Source organism: Stigmatopora argus, unplaced genomic scaffold, assembly GCF_051989625.1.
Source record: "Stigmatopora argus isolate UIUO_Sarg unplaced genomic scaffold, RoL_Sarg_1.0 HiC_scaffold_40, whole genome shotgun sequence".
Lineage (NCBI taxonomy): Eukaryota > Metazoa > Chordata > Actinopteri > Syngnathiformes > Syngnathidae > Stigmatopora > Stigmatopora argus.
Window position 1 is genome coordinate 454495 of NW_027520054.1, and position 21585 is coordinate 476079.

At 43.5% G+C, this 21585-nt stretch overlaps 1 long non-coding RNA gene across 1 annotated transcript; it reads right to left on the reverse strand.

Moving 5' to 3' along the window:
• Positions 1-623: 623 nt before the first annotated feature.
• LOC144070357 (uncharacterized) lies at positions 624-21383 on the reverse strand. The gene is made up of 3 exons (XR_013299224.1): positions 21302-21383; positions 21105-21209; positions 624-734 (listed from the first exon to the last, which is right to left on the reverse strand). It is a non-coding gene; the product is annotated as an uncharacterized LOC144070357 (long non-coding RNA).
• Positions 21384-21585: the final 202 nt, after the last annotated feature.

Genomic DNA, 21585 nt, shown 5'->3' on the forward strand with positions numbered 1-21585 from the left:
ATGGTGACGACGGCAACCTCGTCGGTCGCCACCATGCTCAATTGGGCTGAGCCGTCCAGCGAGGGAGAGTCCGATGACAGCACCAAGTCATACCTGCGGAACAAAACGAAAGAGAAAAAGACTTGTTGGGGTGCACATTCCTTAGGAGATGAAACAAAAGGAGGAGAAGCTAGGGTACCTGGACTCGCTGGAACTCTGCTCGCTCCTACATTTCCCAAAAGCATTCATCAGTGCTTCAGGAAATGAGCCGAATTGAGCTTGAAGGCCATACCTCGCTTTGAAACTGCACACAAAAATCAAATCAAGGTGTTTTAAAATGACACACTGAATGGAATGGAATGGAATGCAATGCTGGTCAGACAGACCAGACAGACCTCGGGAAGTCCTCTTGGCAAACACAGCAGGAAAACCGGAAAGAATGATCCATGTCATCGTCTAATTTAACAATGAGATCCTTAAAGCAAAAAGAACAATGTTAATGAACATGTGGTCCAATGCAGGTGCTGTTGCCCCCCCGCCCGCATGAGCCAAAAGAGGATGAGACAGTTGAATCACGCATCACCTGGAGCAAAGTCACAAGGTCCCCCAGGTAATCTTCGTGGACTTGCTCGACCGGGGCCCGTGTGAGCGGCAATGACATTATGGTGACGATGGCAACCTCGTCGGTCGCCACCATGCTCAATTGGGCTGAGCCGTCCAGCGAGGGAGAGTCAGATGACAGCACCAAGTCATACCTGCGGAAGAAAACGAAAGAGAAAAAGGCTAGTTGGGGTGCACATTCCTTAGGAGATGAAACAAAAGGAGGAGAACCTAGGGTACCTGGACTTGCTGGAACTCTGTTCGCTCCCACATTTCCCAAAACACTTCATCAGCGCTTCAGGAAATGACCCGAGGTCACACATGTGTAGTTTATTGCAACACCAGAACAACCGGACATAACACAACACTCCACTCCACTCCACTCCTGGCTCGATTGGTTTGATGCAGAGCTGTGTTCAGAGAGGCTGGCTATCTTGCACTTTCAGCCATGTTTGATGAATTGGATCCGGAAGTGGTTTCGCAACTTGACTTTGAAATGAAGGTCTAAGCCAGTGGATTCGAATTCTAATGCTCGACGACATACCTCCTCCGCCCGTGTGCGCCAGTTTGGATTTTAGGTTATTGTTCCTCAAACAATGACCGGAGTTCCGTCTTCTGCCTGTTTTTCAGAGTAGCAAACTGGCGCTGCAACTTCGCCACCATCTTGTGAGCCTGAGAACGTCAGATGGCGTCATTTTTCCAGTCCATAGTAGGTCATCAATCAAGCAGGGTTCCCACATTCAGACAAATGACAACTAAAACCACTACTAACCCTCGACGTTTCGTTCGACGGTAACCGCAGGCAATCCTGGACCTGCTCCAAGCGGACGCCCACGGTCGACGTTAGCTGGTCATGTAGTTGCATGACCGTACGCTCCAGCACCGACTGGTGTTGTATTTTTTTTTGCCAAGCGGGTCTGCACCTATGACGTGGTCCCAACAGATGGTTTGTCAACAATCCACAAGATGGCATCAAGCAGGGTTCCCACATTCAGACAAATGACAACTAAAAACACTACTAACCCTCGACGTTTCGTTCGACGGTAACCGCAGGCAATCCTGCACCTGCTCCAAGCGGACGCCCACGGTCGACGTTAGCTGGTCATGTAGTTGCATGACCGTACGCTGCACCACCGACTGGTGCCGGATTGGCTCCTTCAAGCGGGTCTGCACCTATGACGTGGTCCCAACAGATGGTTTGTCAACAATCCACAAGATGGCATCAAGCAGGGTTCCCACATTCAGACAAATGACAACTAAAAACACTACTAACCCTCGACGTTTCGTTCGACGGTAACCGCAGGCAATCCTGCACCAGCTCCAAGCGGACGCCCACGGTCGACGTTAGCTGGTCATGTAGTTGCATGACCGTACGCTGCACCACCGACTGGTGCCGGATTGGCTCCTTCAAGCGGGTCTGCACCTATGACGTGGTCCCAACAGATGGTTTGTCAACAATCCACAAGATGGCATCAAGCAGGGTTCCCACATTCAGACAAATGACAACTAAAAACACTACTAACCCTCGACGTTTCGTTCGACGGTAACCGCAGGCAATCCTGCACCTGCTCCAAGCGGACGCCCACGGTCGACGTTAGCTGGTCATGTAGTTGCATGACCGTACGCTGCACCACCGACTGGTGCCGGATTGGCTCCTTCAAGCGGGTCTGCACCTATAACGTGGTCCCAACAGATGGTTTGTCAACAATCCACAAGATGGCATCAAGCAGGGTTCCCACATTCAGACAAATGACAACTAAAAACACTACTAACCCTCGACGTTTCGTTCGACGGTAACCGCAGGCAATCCTGCACCTGCTCCAAGCGGACGCCCACGGTCGACGTTAGCTGGTCATGTAGTTGCATGACCGTACGCTGCACCACCGACTGGTGCCGGATTGGCTCCTTCAAGCGGGTCTGCACCTATGACGTGGTCCCAACAGATGGTTTGTCAACAATCCACAAGATGGCATCAAGCAGGGTTCCCACATTCAGACAAATGACAACTAAAAACACTACTAACCCTCGACGTTTCGTTCGACGGTAACCGCAGGCAATCCTGCACCTGCTCTAAGCGGACGCCCACGGTCGACGTTAGCTGGTGATGTCGCGTGACCGTACGCTCCACCACCGACTGGTCCGAATTCACTGCTCCAAGCGGGTCTGCACCTATGACGTGGTCCCAACAGAAGGTTTGTCAGCAATCCACAAGATGGCATCGAGCAGGGCCTTACCACAGCCGAGTGCTCAAATTTAGTCCGCAGCTCGTCGCAATGACGGACGGCTCGCTAATGACCAATAGGACATTTGACTCATTCATTTTGTTGTAGCTGTTTCATTTGGATATAGTATTACCACTGTAGGAGTAAAACTATGGTTGTTAACTCGATGACAATGAACAAAAGGTCTACTGTCTGAGTTTGTTCGACGGGACCAGACGGAGTTAAGGAATTAGGGATAGGTGCTAAAACTGCACGTCTAAGACTAGCGATAGCCAACTGGTTTGACTTCTCGATTTCCAGCGCAGACGCGCCAACTCTTCGGTCTTCTCAGAAAGCCTCTAATGGCACATTAGGACATGGACTAGAAACAAAATCTGTTGGAGTAATCATTATTATAAATGTGTTTGCAATGAATATAAAGACTTATAATATACATGCTTACTATATTAATCAATATATTTGCTTATTAGGAGTAGTAATGCTCATCCTAAATGTGTAACTACATTAAACAATATATATATATATATGTGTTGATCGCTTTTATGTTAGAGTTAGAATTAATGTGCTTTCAACGAAGACAAACGCTTACTCCAAGGTCGCTCTCCAGGACAGCTGGCTCCAGGCGAGAGATACAAGTTTGCTAGGACATAAACAATACATTGAGTCGTTGCTCCAAGGACTGATTACTGGAAGCTACGCCTCAACCCTTTCCCCACATGCAAGTTCGCAATGAAGATCTGTGAAGGACGTGTGATGACAAGTAGGCTTTTTGTGTTGTGGTAATGACGACATGGCCTATGTCCGATTATTATTATTATTAATTGTTGTTGGTTCAGCGGATGGCTATCAAGCATATTGTTTTAATTTGTGATGCTAGGTTGACGCTAGGTTTGCTTGATTCTGGAATTGTTTTGTTTCTTGCTTACGCAATTGGATCGAGTCGACAACCTTGTAATTGTTTTGATTTGAGGCCTTAAATGGGCAGGACATAATGCCGCTCGCCAGAATAATCTTGACCGGACGAGCGGGAGGATGTATTCTCTTCTTGCAAGAATTAAATGGTGATGTGACTACAGATGCCTTTTTTTATTGAAAGCTGAATTGGAAATACCTAAGGATAAACGTACAATTGGATGAACCTAACAAAATCTCATCCTCATCCTCATCCTCATCCTCTGGGCAATGTTAAAGGTTCATTCCAATTTGGTATCTTGACAGTGGACATAAACACCCACCTGTTCTAAATCCTCTTTTGTCTTGTCCAATTGCAGCTCCAGGCTATCATTGTGTGCCTGCACGCATCACCTGGAGCAAAGTCACAAGGTCCACCACGTATTCTTTGACTTGCTCGACCGGGCGGGGCCCGTGTGAGCGTCAAAGACAATTTGGTGAAGCTGCCCAACTCGTCGCTCTCCACTAGGCTCAATTCGGCTGAGCGGTCCAACGACAGCACCAAGTCATGCCTGCGGAAGAAAACAAAAGAGAAAAAGACTTGTTGGGGTGCACATTCCTTAGGAGGAGATGACACAAAAGGAGGAGAAGCTAGGGTACCTGGACTCGCTGGAACTCTGCTCGCTCCCACATTTCCCAAAACACTTCATCAGCCATTCTTGAAGTGACCCGAATCCCATAAGAAGGCCATGTCTCTCTCTCAAACTGCACACAAAAATCAAATAAATGTGTTTTAAAACGACACACGGAATGGAATGGAATGGAATGCAATGCAATGCTGGTCAATTCTTCCCAGACAGACCTTTGGAAGTTGTTGGAATTATTTTATACAAGTTATCCTGATTCTGGTATGACTGTCGAAATGTTAGTTAATAGAATGAGAGTGTCTTGGGCCCTGGAAAGTTTCACCTTATTCAACAAAGAGGAACTACCCAGGGGGGCCGACGCCTGTCTGTTCGAGCCATTGTGTGAGAGTTGCAGGAGACTGTAAAGATGTTATCTCGAAGGGGCATATGGTCATGATCAAAGAACCTTTTGTTACTGGGAGAGAACTATCTCTCCTGTGATCAGCTTGAAACTTCCTGTAACTTGGACACTCCCAAAACACAATAAGAGAATAGGCAAGGGGAGATTTTCTTCAGAGTGTTTTGGAGGGCTGTGACAGTGACAGTCTCTGAACCTCTCATTTTTTGAATAAAGTTAACTCAAATTCTCTGTGATTTCCTTCTTTTCAGGTTGGTGAAACAAATGTCTGGTGTTTGAACCCAACATTTAATTGGTCCTTCGAGCCGGATTCCAAGATACCGGACGATCCCAGCGGGTGAGCAAGATCCAGAAAAGTCTGTGGCCACAGCATAAAGATCCTTTTCCAGGACTGTTTCTTCCTTACGGGCTGGGGTCCAAAGGTTGAAGGGATACCGAGGACGCAGAGAATCGTGAGTAAATTTTATTTAAAAAAGGAATGAATGAGAAAAAAGGAATGAATGAAGGCGTAACAGACCCCTTTAGTTGGAAAAGACTAATTAAACTCTGTAAGTAAAATTAAATCCGCAGGCGTAACAGACACCCTTAGTTGCAAAAGACTAATTAAACTCTGTAAAGGATATCGGAGTCCAAGTTGTATTGAACAAACAATAACCAGAAATTCGTGGCGTAACAGACACCCTTAGTTGCAAAAGACTAATTAAACTCTGTAAAGGTTTGCGGAGCCTTGGTTGCGAATTAAAAGGAGTGAACGTGCAAAAAGTGTGTTTGGAAATACATTTTACCATTTGGTGATTTGTATCTCATATCAAACAACAGGAGACAAATGTCGACCTTTAGTGGATGTATGTAGACATGAAACTCCGCCTGAAAAGGTTGAAGTGAGTCTACCACTAAAGGAATTTATCGACATCCTGTTGTCTAAACCCAGTGTTAGTGCACTATAGGTGCAAAGACCCACTGGGACTAAATTTTATTCAAAAATGGGTAAAGTACAAAGTAAAACAAGTAAAAAAGAGGAATTCCTCTCGGAACTTGCGTCTAAAGACTGGAAGATAGTTCATAGAGAGGATCCCGACGCGGTGGAATCCTTGCGTTATTGGGTAAAAAAATATGGGTTCACCGGTAGACTAATAATAAAAGATATCCGTGAACTACAACAAAAAAATCGAAAAATCGTGTAACAAAAAACGAAGTAAAATGCAAAAACAAGGTTATGATCAAACCAAAGCGTGGTTGCGAATAGCAGGGCAAATAGAAGAGGTTGAGAAAGTAGCTAAACAAAAAAGAGAAGAGATAACTATATTAGGCCTGTTAAAAAACAGTGGTCCCTCTTCAGCTCTCCTCGTGCGAGGCTCCACACGCAAGCGGGGAGCACGACGACGAGGGGGGGGAAAGGGGGCCTGCTGGTCGTGCGGCAAAGAGGGCCACATAGCCAGGGAATGCGGGGGCAACCCTCCCCGCGCACAGCGACGACATGATAGCGCACGACTAAAACAGGAGGTAGCAAAACAAATGGTTAACAAAAGTAAGGGGAATAGATAGATAAAAAAGGTGGTGAAGCCCCCCCTTCACAGATGCGGACCCCCCTTAAGCTAAGCACACTCTTTGCAAACAAAAGGAGAGAGGGGGGGGGGGGGGGGAGAAGCCCATCCAGTTTACTGCTCCCTTCACACCAAAGACAAAGGGCAGGAAAGACTACCACAAGAGAGACAGAGATAGTTGATAGTGTTATGATATATTAGTGAAAAATTATGGGTCTTTTATTAAACACTAAAATTTATATTAGGAAATGCCTAGTGAAAGGTTATTTTGCCTAAATTGTAATTGAGGTAATAGTGAGCACAGAAAATGGCTCTTATTTTAAATAAAACTGCCTTCTTAGAGCGGATAGGAATTCAGCCAGAGCTTTAACTATTTGTTTTAGAAATATGAGAGTGATTTGCGATTTAGACTTAAGTATTAAGAATCATCCAAATTATTAATGATATCAAACATGAAAACAATGCAGAAATGGCATTTATCCAAATTATTAGGTAAATTTAGATAAAATAATTGATTTAGGATAGGCATGATTTCCCTAGGACGGAAGAGGCATGAAATGTTTTTCGGTGCACAGGAAAACATTCCTTGTTTTGCCCGGCACAGGTGGAATATGCTTTAGCGTGGTTCATATTAATGACGATTAGAATATTAATTGCATTAGCATCAAACAGTTGATGTCAACCAAACAACATTAACCTATTTCTTTTGAGAATGATTAGGCTGATAGCACAGCAAAAAGGTGGTTAGCTGCCAAGAAGCCCCAGACTGGGGATGGCTCTTAACCAGTGATGAAAAATTGCAGACCACTGATTTTTGAAAATTAGTGTGAACATGAATGATTGTTTGTTTGTCTTTTGTGTTTCTAATTGGCCGACCATCAAGATATAATCAATCAGATATCAAGGTGGAAAATGATTTAGAAATTTGAAATCAAATTTTGATGAAAATTATGGAAAATTGTTTAGTTCAATGAAATTTTAATGGTAAAAGCAGCAGTACTCCAAACGTGAAATTTGAAGTGGAGAAACAAATCTGCTATGCAAAATTTAGGAGCACTGAAAAGACAGTGCTTGATACCAAATTCCAAAGTACTATTGATTTATTGTGATAATGGCATCCAAATTGTGTTAACAGAATAATTGACTGAATTGACAAAAGTTTCCATATTTCGTTCCGAAGAAAAAAAAAAAAAAATGGAAATCTAATTTAGTGGAATATACCAAACGCCATTATTAACTACACGATTGGAATTGGAGGATGAGGCTAATCATATGTCTGCATAAAAGAAAAAACTTTAAAAGAAACGCATTAATTTTGGGTTGGCAGAGGGAGATTGCATTTCTCAACAGGAAACATGATGAGCAACCCGGGATGAGAGTGCAAATGTTCCTGACCAATCCAGCAGACATGAAAATAGCGGATCCATTTTGTGCTCTGTAAGAAGGTTCTCTCAGTTGAAACGTATGAGGAGGCAGGTAAGATAAATTTTTGACGTAATCAGACAAAATGGCAAGCACTCCAATATTGATTGGAAAGATTATTGCTCGGGGAGCAATGCTGTAAGCCATGAGGAACTTTTTATATTGGTTTTATTGTCTCCATATAAAAAAAAGCGTTTCAATTGAGACTACACCTTCTTACAGATAGTTAAAGTAAACAATTGTGACTAGATCTTCTTACATATTTTTAAAGTAAACAATTAGAGAGAAAAGAGAAACTACAATGGATAGAAATGTAACTAGAATTTAATTTTATGCCTGACTATTGAAAAATATTGATTGAGAAAGTTTCATAGGAGATGATTGGCAAACTCCGAAGACAATGGAATGTTACATTTGATAATAAGACTACTAGTTTGGGATATTTTGAATTAAGAAAACACTGAGGTTAATATGCAACGCAATACACATTGTTAGATGAATTTGGGACTTGATTAGTATGCATTTTAAAAGTAATGGGCTTTGATTGCTCTAAAAGATACAATTATGTTAAAAATATTGACCCTGACAAACAAGGGGTGGTTACATTTTACTGGGTTCAATTCTATTTAGAATTATAAATGTGTGCATTTTGTTTCTGAATATTAATTGATGTGAATCTAAACTGTTACAGAGAACGGGAAAGCTGTTTTCCTGGGGAGAAAGCAGCCTGGTTTGCTTTTTGTATTTTTCCTATTCTTAGTATGATTAGTTAATTTGTGTAATTGTAGGAAAGAGGAAAAAACAAATATGGGTTTTGATCTTAACAAGGAAGCAGTGTTCAAAATAGAATATCAGCTAGCATGTTTAATTTTGATTGATAAGGTATTTAAATTTTCACAAACATAATGATGGATGTTAAGCACGTGTTGAAGACAACGACAGAACACAGCAGCTAAAGCAGCAGCGCAAACACTTACTGCACAGCATACACAACAACAAAACTGAGCCGATCTCAAGAACAGTCAGCAGACGAACTGTACAAAGCTAAAGGCCTACCGTACCTACCAAAAATGTATTCCATAATTGAGCCATAAATGTCTCAACAGGGGGGAGGTATGGTGAAGAGGTATAAATACCTATTTTAAAATTTTTGTAGGAACTGTTTAATTTGTTATTTTATTGATCTGTAAAGAACATGGGATCTCCAGAATCATCTGGAGTGACAATGGAGCTCATTTTTCAAACAGCATAGTGCAAAACATGGCAAAACAACTGGTAGAACTAGCTTGAGATTAACACTTTTTGAGATAGTTATTGGAAGACCATTTCAACTTCCTTTATGGGAAGATGAAGGAGAGAAACTTATCCAAAGAACATGTAAGGTGCCGTGATCTTTTTGTCTATCTTGCAGGAGGTGGTGTAGCCAGGTGACTGGATCCTGATCCGAGTCATAAAAATGAAGTCCTGGTTCTCTCCACGATGGGAAGACCCATTCGTGGCCCAACTCACCAACCTCCACAGCAGCAAAGATCGCTGAAAAGTCAAAGTCGATTCAGGTCAAGAGTTCGAGACAGGTGACTCTGAGTGGACTAAGTCGGACGGTGTCAAAACCCTTGTCCGTGAAGAAACTCATCTGACGTCTACTCACCAGCCACGAGCACCCCTCACTTAACCCTGACCTCCCATAGACTTTGCACCTCTATACAGAAGCCACAGTGAAAGCTGTTGTCATCCACATCACAGTGACTGGACTGTCAGTGACAGCCTGGGCGTATCTGAACGCCCCGCCCACAGAGACTCGAGTTGGAAAACAAGTGCAGGAAACGTCTTGCCTCACCACTGGAATGGCAGAGCCAAGCGGTCCGCTCCTGGATGGGGAGACGGGGACCCAACCTACATCAACAACATCGGGGTTCCCTGCAGCATACCAGATGAGTATAAACTCGCTGACCAAATTGCACGACTCCAGAACAGGACGGAGGAAGGGTTTGCAGCCATCCATGAACAGTTGTCGGTGACCTCCTGATGGCGTTCCAGAACAGAATTGCTGTTGACATGCTCCTGGCAGAGAAAGGTGGCGTGTGCTCCATCTTTGGCGACCAATGCTGCACGTTCATCCCTAACAACACAGCAGCTGACGGGAGTTTAACCAAGGCCCTGGAGGGCCTTCGATCCCTCAACAGCAAGATGAAAGAACATTCTGGAGTCGACACCTCAATGTGGGGCGAATTTGGTAGCATGTTTGGCAGATACAAACAGTTGGTTGTATCAGTTTTAATGTCAATCGCTGTTTATGCTGCCATTCTCACAACTTGTGGCTGTTGTTGCATTCCCTGTATTCGTGCGTTATGTGAAAGGTTAATAACAAATGCTATACAACCAGTCAAATCAGAAATGTATGCCTTATTGACATCTGGAGGCGAACCACGGGATGACGACGACGCCGACGCATCTGGGGATGAGGAGGAAATGCAGTTCATAGGACTGCCTGACATGTTCCCAGATGCTAAACACTATGCCTTGTTGACTTTTGAGTGTAATGTTTTTCTGTTATTTTTGTGATCCTGTAATGTGAAAATCTGAAAAGAAGAGGTTATGGGTGATGATATTTTATAACAGAATCTGGATAAACAGGAGGGTTATGTTGGAATTATTTTATATAAGTTATCCTGATTCTGGTATGACTGTCGAAATGTTAGTTAATAGAATGAGAGTGTCTTGGGCCCTGGAAAGTTTCACCTTATTCAACAAAGAGGAACTACCCAGGGGGGCCGACGCCTGTCTGTTCGAGCCATTGTGTGAGAGTTGCAGGAGACTGTAAAGATGTTATCTCGAAGGGGCATATGGTCATGATCAAAGAACCTTTTGTTACTGGGAGAGAACTATCTCTCCTGTGATCAGCTTGAAACTTCCTGTAACTTGGACACTCCCAAAACACAATAAGAGAATAGGCAAGGGGAGATTTTCTTCAGAGTGTTTTGGAGGGCTGTGACAGTGACAGTCTCTGAACCTCTCATTTTTTGAATAAAGTTAACTCAAATTCTCTGTGATTTCCTTCTTTTCAGGTTGGTGAAACAAATGTCTGGTGTTTGAACCCAACAGAAGTCCTCTTGGCAAAGAATGAGGGAAAACAGGAAAGAATGATCCGTGTCATCGGCTAATCTCACAACGAGATCCTTAAAGCAAAAAGAAAAGGTCAATCAATAGACACATTTCTTACAACTCCCATAAAGCCAACACACATTTTATGTCCAAGAAGAATTCTATTTTTATTTGCAAAATGTTTGAGTCATGATTACAAATAAATAATAATGATACAGTACATGGTATTTCCATATGTAACACAAATTTGGCAACAAGACATGGATGGTTTGAGGTTGCATGTATCTGTAATGTCTGTCACTCATTCATTCTCAACTTTGAAGACTTTTCTCATGACACTTATTTAACATGAAGAGAGTAAAGCACAGGATTTTTGATATATTTTTAAAAAAAAAAAATGTTGTACTTACGTGTTTTAGAGGAGTACTTGTGCTCGGCTGAAATGCAATGGTGAAGCGGAAAAGTCCTTTTCTGTAAGTATCAAAGACTGTTTTCAGGGTGGATACAGGAATAACTTCTCTCTACTCTCTATCTAAATAGATTGTTGGCTTAAAAATTCAATAGTGCTCTGCGATATAGAAAAGAATCTATTACAATATTATTCCTATTATACATGATATCAAGATGTCATATAGTGTAGTTATACATGTAGTATTTTGAAATTGGCATCGAATTGACCAGCCACAAATGTTAAATGTGTCAGTATTTTGTGTACTCTACTAATACCTTTCTTTGACTAGTGGTTTTGAATTTGAATCCATAAATGAATGGAAAGTGAATGGAAAACATGTCTGCGTTTCACTTTGTTGTGTGAAATGTTTTGTTTGATGTTTGATTAAATCCCTATTCACCTAATGTTCAAATCTATCAATTGGCAATAACACATCCAATTTCAATAAGATTGTACTTACTTCGAAGTGTTACTTTCATGTGTTTCATGTTTGTAGACTAACTGCTTCTACACACATGAAAGTAAGACTTTCCCCAGGGACTATTTGAACGGTTACCGGCCGGCTAATAGCCACCGCCATTACTTAGACACAGAATTCTTAACGGTTAAATAGCCCCGACACAGAATTCTTAACGGCTAAATCGCCCCGGGGACTATTTGAACGGTTACCGGTTAATAGCCACCGCCATTACTAATAATCCAAAATCTAAAAGAGATGGACATTAATCACTTTTTAATTCTTTTTGTTTTGTTTTGTTTACGTAAGTGACGACTGAGTTTGTCAAACGGCTGACTGTCCTAAATTGACAGGTCAAAACTTGACTTTCTTTGCTAAAACAACAATAAGGAGCTCAACAAGTAGGCTTTATCCAATTACAGTGGTACCTCGTCATAAGACCGTTCGTCATACGGAATGCTCGTCTTACGGGGGAAATTTCGATCGAATAATTCGCCCGTGATGCGGTCAAAGTTTCGTGATGCGACCAAGCCAGGTTGCCATGGCATTTTTTTTGGCATATCTTTCGTGTATAACAATATTTACGAGCACCGGATGAGCTATTCAGACCAGGAAACGCACAACGCGCATGCGCGGTGAAAAGAGGGCTTTCTGGGTAATGAAGTATACTCGTGCTCGCAAAAGTATCCCCGGTAGCAACTCTATCATAGGCGCCGTTCGATGGGACGCGAACACAGATGCTACAAGCTAAAAAGGAGCCGCTAGCCAGCGCCCCTGTAGCTCCCATGAGAAATCCGACTCGGATCGCTGCCGCCTGTGCGACGAGGAAACAGAGTCGTCTGAACACTTATGGCTCCGCTGTCCGGCCTTAATGACCGAACGCTACCATCGCGGCTTGGGCAACTCCCTGGATGAACTTATCCGTGTTCCAGTGGCAGCCCTAGCGCTGCTGAGGGTAATCCTCAGGCGCCTGAGGTGAAAAAGAAGAAGAAGAAGAAGAAGAAGATGAGCAGCGGGGCGATCGCTGATAAGACTGCTTGCTGCTCGTTGGCAAGTGGTCGTGCGTTCTCCGATTGTGAGGACATTTGTGTGCATCATTTTCGGAATATTTTGAAGGGAATAGTACGACAGCAAACAGCCCATCGATAGCGAACGTGAGGGTGGAGTGTTTGTTCTGTTTACGAGTGCGTTGTGTGGAGGAAAAAAAAAAAAACGAAGCCCCTCTCCCCTCGGCGAAATCCGGCCAATTTTAGTTAGATTAAACACTTTATTTCTATTAAACCACTCGTTATTTATTACTTTGTCAATATATGGCGAATTATAAGAAATAAAACATTTTTTTTCAATCCAATATCCTGTTTCTGGTGTTTTTTTCAGAGAGTTGGAACGAATTAAATTGTTTCCCATTCATTTCAATGGGAAACTTTACCTCGAGTTACGAGTAACTTGTCATACGAGCTCAGTCCCGGAACGGATTAAGCTCGTATCTCGAGGTACCACTGTACTATGAAGACCCGAATAATAGTAGGCACTGGAATAATAGTAGGGAGTGGAAAATTCCAAATGAATTAGTAATAATAGTAGGCACCGGAATAATAGTAGGCAGTGGAAAATTCCAAAAATAATGAATATTAGTAGGCACGAGATCATTAGTGTCTAAACAGATTCGATGCATAGAATTAAAGCTATGATGGAATATTTATTATAAAATCATAACAAGGACAATCATTATTATTTTAATCAACAGTTTACTAGTAGCATGAAACAAAATACCGGTAATATGTTTAAATTCCACAATTAACTACAAATTAAAGTCATGATGATCGATGACATAGGCTACTGTAAAGAAATAATCAACTGTCAAGTAACCCCATTGTACAGTTGGCTGAACAAATGTTTTCCTCTTTGGATCCCATTTCTTTTTTTAATTTAGCCTTCTCCTCAACCTCTTACAGCAGCTCTTTGTATTTTTTCTACCACATCGGCCAATTTCTCTTTCTCCTCTAAAGTGTACTTTTTATATTTTTTCTCCATGCTAATACTAATGCTAGCAAGACAACGGATAATCGTGTTGCAAAGTTGTATTACAGTTGCAAATAATTGCTGCAATGAATTGCGTATAACGTAACTCTCGTATATATTAGGCCTACCAATACATTGTAATGATGTATACGTATTGCAACTCTACCAGTGGCAATTGCACGTTCTTACTAGTACTAGTACGTTAGTAAAAACAGCACGTGTGCTTGACACGTAGAAAGTTAATGACATAGAACAATGTTGCTGCTGCACGGACTTAATTGAGGCAAAAATTAAGAATCGTAGGCACCCGAATAAGAATCGTAGGCATGCGAAAATTTGAGTTGAAAAAATAATCGTAGGCATACGATTATTCGGGTCTTCATAGTACGTACCTTTCGTTGCGGTCTTGACACCTAACGATGACTTCAAGAAGTTCACTAAAATGGTGGCCATGGGATAAGACAGGCTGCTGGTTAGAAGACATTGTGGGGAGCAACTAAGTACGTAGTTCAATCTCCACGGCAGCATTGAATGCCGGTGGAATGCCGGTTGATATTTGAACACATCTTCTTCGTGTATTTTTTCTTCTTCTTCTTCTTCTTCTTCTTCTTCTTCTTCTTCTTCTTCTTCTTCTTCTTCTTCTTCTTCTTCTTCTTCTTTTGAAGTTGGAGGGGAGGTACGGCAGTTCATTCGCCGCCACCCAAGATGGCCCGAGGACGGCCATCTTGGTACAGATCGCCTGAGGGCGGCCATCTTGGTAGGGGCCACCTTCCCATCCATTTCAATGCATTGATGTTCAAACAGTGGCGGGCCGTCAGGGCCTTCAAGGCCTTCTCTGCTGGCCTAAGAAATATCTGAATCATATTCTATTTTGTCCATCAATACGTACTTATTATTCCAAATGGTCTGTTAGCTTCCTTTCATTTCTTTTCCCCCTGGTTGCACTGCTTCCAGATGTGTCTTTTCATATTGAAGCATTTAACCAATCACATTTCAGCCATGATTTGTTGCCAGATCAGATCTGCCTCAAAGCCTGCACAATCAGTTCTTGCGGGCTCTGCTGCATTCAACTAGACTGTTGCTTTTAACCAATCAGATTTCGAGTTGGCAACCCCACAATGATTTTTCATAGGCATTAGCATTTTGCTGGCTGGGACATGTCATTGCTTTCACAAACTATGATTGGCTAGTAGGCGGGCCAAAGCAGTACCGAGGCAGCCGAGATCGCAAACTCCACCCACTATGGCCTGGCCGACAGAAACAAAAACAAATTTCAGATCCGTGTCATCGGCTAATGTAACAAGGAGATCCTTAAAGCAAAAAGAAAAGGTCAATCAATAGACACATTGCTTACCACTCCCAGAAAGCCAACACACATTTTATGTCCAAGAAGAATTCTAATTTTATTTGCAAAATGTTTGAGTAATGATTAAAAATAAATAATAATGATACAGTACAGACGCTCCCCTACTTACGAACATTCGACTTACGAACAACGGTACATACGAACATGTCTGCAAATTGCGTTTATGTTGAAAAATGTTCGCAAGTTCGATTTTGTATTGCGCGCCTTTTTCCGAGTAGTGCTTCTTTCCGCCGCTAATACCGACGACGCCTGGCGCTGAGAGCGCTCGGCTCACCCAGCATCCACCTTCCTCTGCCCAGTTCGTTGCAGTGCGCAAGTTGCGCAAGTGCGTGACGTATCTCCAGTGCGCAAAGAACCTTTTTCATTTTTATCATGAAATATCTCGTGCAGCCATTATTCAATATGGTTGGTGAAAAGCGAAAGGCTTCTAGTGAAGGAGATGCAAGGAAGAGGCAAGCCATTTCATTTGAAACCAGTGGCAATAATTACGAAGCTTGATGCGCGTGAGAAAGTGGTGAGCGTTGCACGGGAATACAACTTGAATCGTTCCACCGACCGTCGGTACCATTTATAAACAGAAAGATGGAGCAGCAGGACCCAAATATGGAACGTTGCACAAAGTTTGCAAATCAATTGAATGATGCCATACAGTGCTACCGCATCATTTATGATGAAAAAAAGAAGAAAACGGTGCAATTGTCGTTAGATCGCTTCTTTCGGCCAGTTTCTAATACATAAATCTCTCTCTCTCTCTCTCTCTCTCTCTATACAGTAGTGTACATATTCTCTCCATTTTATTAAATGTTTTTTTTCAGTACAAACCAATGCGTGTTACTTATACAAGCCTTAAACATACAAATGCACTTATATTTACCTTCAATATACTTATATCGGCCTTAAAGATAAATGATAATACAAAATATAGCACTGAATCAACTTACCAACTAATTCAACTTATGAACAACCGCTCGGAACCTAACTCCTTCGTTTGTAAGTAGGGGAGCGTCTGTACATGCTATTTCCATGTGTAACACAAATTTGGCCACAAGACATGGATGGTTTAAATTGAGGTTGCAATGTCACTCATTCTCAACAATGAAGACTTTTCTCATGGCACTTTTATTTAACATGAAGACAGTAAAGCACAGGATTTTTGATAGATTTGAAAAAAAAATGCTGTACTCACGTGTTTTTGAGGATCACTTGTGCTCGGCTGAAGTCCCATGGTGATGCGGAGGTTTTTTTTTCTGCAAGTATAAAGGACTGTTTTCAGGGTTGATACAAGCAACTTCTGCAGACATGTAGTATTTTGAAATTGGCATCGAATTGACCAGCCACAAATGTTAAATGTGTCAGTATTTTGTTGTCTACTAATACCTTTGACTAGAATTAAACTAGACACAGAATTCTTAACGGTTAAATAGTCCAAGAAATTGAAAGGTTACCGGGTACATACCTGTCAACCTGGGCCAATTCCTCCCCGTATTAATGATTGGAATCCCCCGTATTAAGCAATAGAAAACCGTACAAATGCAACGCGGCACATATTTACTCACATAGGGTGCACGTGTGCAAGTGTTATGGTCGCGCCGCGTTGTCGTGACGCGACCGTGAATGTATTCGGACCCATAGCTGCTTAAATAACGAAACAGGAAATGATTTAATCATTTCCTGTTTCGTGTGAAAGGGGAATGCGTGTGCGCATATCATGCTTAAAGCATGACAATATTAGCAGTTGACGATGGCGTTTTCGTCTGCTACCAGTGACCGAGACGATCCGGATTAGAGCCGAAATGCGTCAAACGAGATCCGTTTTACAAAAAACGTACTTAAAAAAAATCCCGTACAAAAGTTGTTATACGGCGTACACAATTTGAAATGATCAAAAAACGTATAAAATAAGGGGAAAACGTATAAGTTGACAGGTATGCGGGGAATAGTCACCGCCATTACTTAGACACAGAATTCTTAACTTTAAAATAGCCCCGGGGACTAAATTGACAGGTCAAAACTTGACTATCTTTGCTAAAACAACAATAAGGACCTCAAAAAGTAGGCTTTTTCTCAGATTACCTGTCGTTGGAGCCTTCACACTTAACGGTGACTTCAAAAACTTCAGTCAGTCTCAAAGCCATGGCGATAGATAGCGTGACTTATCGCGAAGATTGCCGGGGAAATTTATACGCTTCCACTTCTTCTTCTTCTTCTTCTTCTTCTTCTTCTTCTTCTTCTTCTTCTTCTTCTTCTTCTTCTTCTTCTTCTTCTTCTTCTTCTTCTTCTTCTTCTTCGTGTTTCTCTTCTTCGTCTCCTCCTAGCGGTTTTGTTGGGAGTTTGCAAACAACTTCACAATGTATCACTACGACTAACCAGAATGGATGATTGATCTTGCAATTTAGTCAAATGACATTGAAAAAGTAATACACAATAATACTATGTATTTATTTGTACCATAAAAAAGACAACAATTGAGAAAAGCATTGATGATAATCCGATTTTATTGTTATTACAACATTAATGATAATAATAATCATAAGAATCCAAATGACAAGAAAGACAAGGCACGACTAAAACACTACCTTGATAACGCTAAACCTGAAGAAAGTTTGGCTCTGATCCGGATAGTCTCGGTCGGTCACTGGTAGCAGACAAAAACATGATCGTCGATTGCTAATGGTGTCAGGCTTTGAGCCTGACATGCACCCGCGCGTCAGTCACTACTGCCCTTTTCACTATAGAAATATAGACAGTGTCAGTAAGCAATGTACATAGACAGTAGTCAAGGTGAATAATGTGGTTTTATTTGTGTGTTTTTTGTGTGTGTCGGTCTGTTGTGGTGTGGATCTTTCACTCTCACAGTGGAACATTTTTGCTCCGTGTCTAACTTTTCCGCCAGCCCTTATTTTGAAAATGTGCTGCAGTTTCACTCCAAGCCAGCTTGGATGTCCCGAGCAATGTGTTCATAAACATGTGTGTCAGGCCCCAGACGAGATTGGTGGCTGGTTGCGCCCGCCACCCAACCACAGGTCCTGCCTCTAATGCAGGGCTGTCAAAGTCATTTGGCATGGTGGGCCACATACGGCGGCCTAGGGAGATGTCAAGTGGGCCGGACCATTAAAATGATACCATGCTCTGCTATAAATAACCCAAATATCATGTCTTTCCTTTGTTTTGGTGTAAAGAAGCACAAGAACATTAGGAAAATATTGAAATGGAATGAACTATCCTTTCATGAAACACCTCATATTTCCTTAGATAAATGTGCAATTGACTTTTATCATTCACAAATAGGCATTGCAACGGATCCCACTGATTGTACAAAGGCACAAAACTTGAATTGGTACTGAAAAATATAGTCATGCACTTTAAGATTAAAAGAGACTTTTAATGAAAGGAATTTTTAAACCACTTACACATACGCATATAAAATCAAAATGTAATCTTTGCGTGCACCTTACAAACTAAGGAGAGTGATTTGAAATGTGTAATGAAGAAAGTTTCTGTCTCAGTGATGCAGCTTGTCTTCTACTCTGATGGAAAGAGTGCGCCCCTTAGCGGATAATCCGTGAATTGCAGGGAATTAAGAATATGAATTCCATGTCTTTGATGCATTTTTTTCCACTTTCAAATGATCCTGCGGGCCTGATCGAACCTCCTTGGGGGCCGGTTCCGGCCCGCGGGCCGTATGTTTGACACCCCTGCCTCTAATGACTCGAGGGCTGCCAGGTGTGAGTCATTAGCCAGTGAGGAGTATTTAAGGCCACCAAGAACAGGACCACACTGCGGGATCGTCTGATCTGCTCACAGTGAGGTACGTACCTGCTTGTATTTTCTCGCCTTCCTTCGTTGATTTAAGACCTCTTGTTTTGCTCCCAGGATTCCGACTACGCTCGGCCTCCACGACCACGGATACGCCTAACGACACGCCGACGCCATCCCGACGCCATCCCCTCTGGTGCCTGGCCTTTCACTTGGATCATTCTAATCAAGATTGGAGAAGCAGACTCCCACCCTCGCCTGCTTTGGGCTCTTCCACCCCCGATCATAACAGCACGATCCCGCGGGCGCAGGCCAGGCCCCCTCCGACCCAATTTGGCAACATCTTTGCCTTTGTCGGCCATCTTGTTTTTGGACTGGGCGTCGTTCTTCTTCCTGTGGGGCGCCGGGCTGAACAAGGACACGCGAGCGGTCTTCGCCACTTTGGTCTCTTGGGCGGGTGCAGGTGCCATCTTCTTGCCCTTCTTCCTCTGCAGGTAGTCGTCGATGGACTCCAGCTTGTCAAAATGGGCGTTGTGGAGTTTTTGGAAGTTTGGAGTGACCGCTTTCAGAGCAGTCCCTTTGGAACAGCATACCCAAGCTATTGCGTACCTCTGTTCTAAGGTATCGAGCATGGCTGAGACCCCTGGATGACATACGAGCACTACTCAATTCTTTGCCTCATTCACCAAGTGCACAGCTAACCCCAGCCGCTCCCCTGGTAACACCGATATCGCCGCAACAGGGACCTAAGGCCCCCCTACGGTGGAGATCTCGGCGCATGCCGGCGCTTCCTGGTTCAATGGCAGTTGGTGTTTGAACAACCGAGCCTCACCCACACCTCGGACCGAGCCAAGATCGCTTACCTGATCGGCTGCCTTCGTGATGAGGCCCTAGCCTGGGCGAGCGCCGAATGGGAGAGGGGCTCCCGCATTTGTACCTCCTACGACTTATTGACCGCAGAGATGCGAAAGATCTTCGACCAGCCGGTGGGCGCTTAAGAGCTCTCAGACAAGGCGTCCGGAGCGTGGCAAAAGACTGGGTCGAATTCCGCATCTTAGCCGCCGAGAGTGCCTTTAATGACTCCGCCCTCCCTCCACGACGGCTGAATGTGGAGATGCGGGAGGAGCTGGCGATCCGAGAGGAACCAGGGTCCCTCGACGCGCTCGTGGAATTGGCCATCCGGATCGACAGCCAACTAGAAAGACAACGAGGGCAGCGGCAAGGTGACTCGCAGGTGGTCGCCATGCTTGGACTTCGGAGGAACGTGACCCCCGATCATAACAATGTGGTACAATGCAGGTGCTGTTGCCCGCCCGCCTGCATGAGCCAAAAGAGGATGAGACAGTTGAATCACGCATCACCTGGAGCAAAGTCACGAGGTCCCCCACGTATTTATTGACCTGCTCGACCGTGGCCCGTGTGAGCGTCAAAGATAATTTGGTGATGCAGAACAACTCGTCGGTCTCCACTATGCTCAATTGGGCTGAGCCGTCCAGCGAGGGAGAGTCGGACGAGAGCACCAAGTCATACCTGCGGAAGAAAACAAAAGAGAAAAAGACTTGTTGGGGTGCACATTCCTTAGGAGATGAAACAAAAGGAGGAGAACCTAGGGTACCTGGACTCGCTGGAACTCTGCGCGCTCCCACATTTCTCAAAATACTTGATCAGGGCTTCAGGAAATGACTCGAATTGAGCTTGAAGGCCATACCTCGCTTTGAAACTGCACACAAAAATCAAATCAAGGTGTTTTAAAATGACACACTGAATGGAATGGAATGGAATGCAATGCTGGTCAATTCTTCCCAGACAGACCTCGGGAGTCCTCTTGGCAAAGACAGCAGGAAAACATGAACGAATGATCCGTCACATCCACCAATGTCACAATGAGATCCTTTAACCAAAAAGAACAATGTTAATGAACATGTGGTACAATGCAGGTGCTGTTGCCCGCATGAGCCAAAAGAGGATGAGACAGTTGAATCACGCATCACCTGGAGCAAAGTCACAAAGTCCCCCACGTAATCTTCGTGGACTTGCTCGACCGGGGCCCGTGTGAGCGGCAATGACAATATGGTGACGATGGCAACCTCGTTGGTCATCATTAGGCTCAATTGGGCTGAGCCGTCCAGTGAGGGAGAGTCGGATGACAGCACCAAGTCATACCTGCGGAACAAAATGAAAGAGAAAAAGACTTGTTGGGGTGCACATTCCTTAGGAGATGAAACAAAAGGAGGAGAAGCTAGGGTACCTGGACTCGCTGGAACTCTGCTCGCTCCTACATTTCCCAAAAGCATTCATCAGTGCTTCAGGAAATGAGCCGAATTGAGCATGAAGGAGATACCTCGCTTTGAAACTGCACACAAAAATCAAATCAAGGTGTTTTAAAATGACACACTGAATGGAATGGAATGGAATGCAATGCTGGTCAATTCTTCCCAGACAGACCTCGGGAAGTCCTCTTGGCAAAGACGGCAGGAAAACATGAACGAATGATCCGTCACATCCACTAATGTCACAACGTGATCCTTTTAACCAAAAAGAACAATGTTGATAAACATGTGGTACAATGCAGATGCTGTTGCCCCCCGCCCGCATGAGCCAAAAGAGGATGAGACAGTTGAATCACGCATCACCTGGAGCAAAGTCACAAAGTCCCCCAGGTAATCTTCGTGGACTTGCTCGACCGGGGCCCGTGTGAGCGGCAAGGACATTATGGTGACGACGGCAAC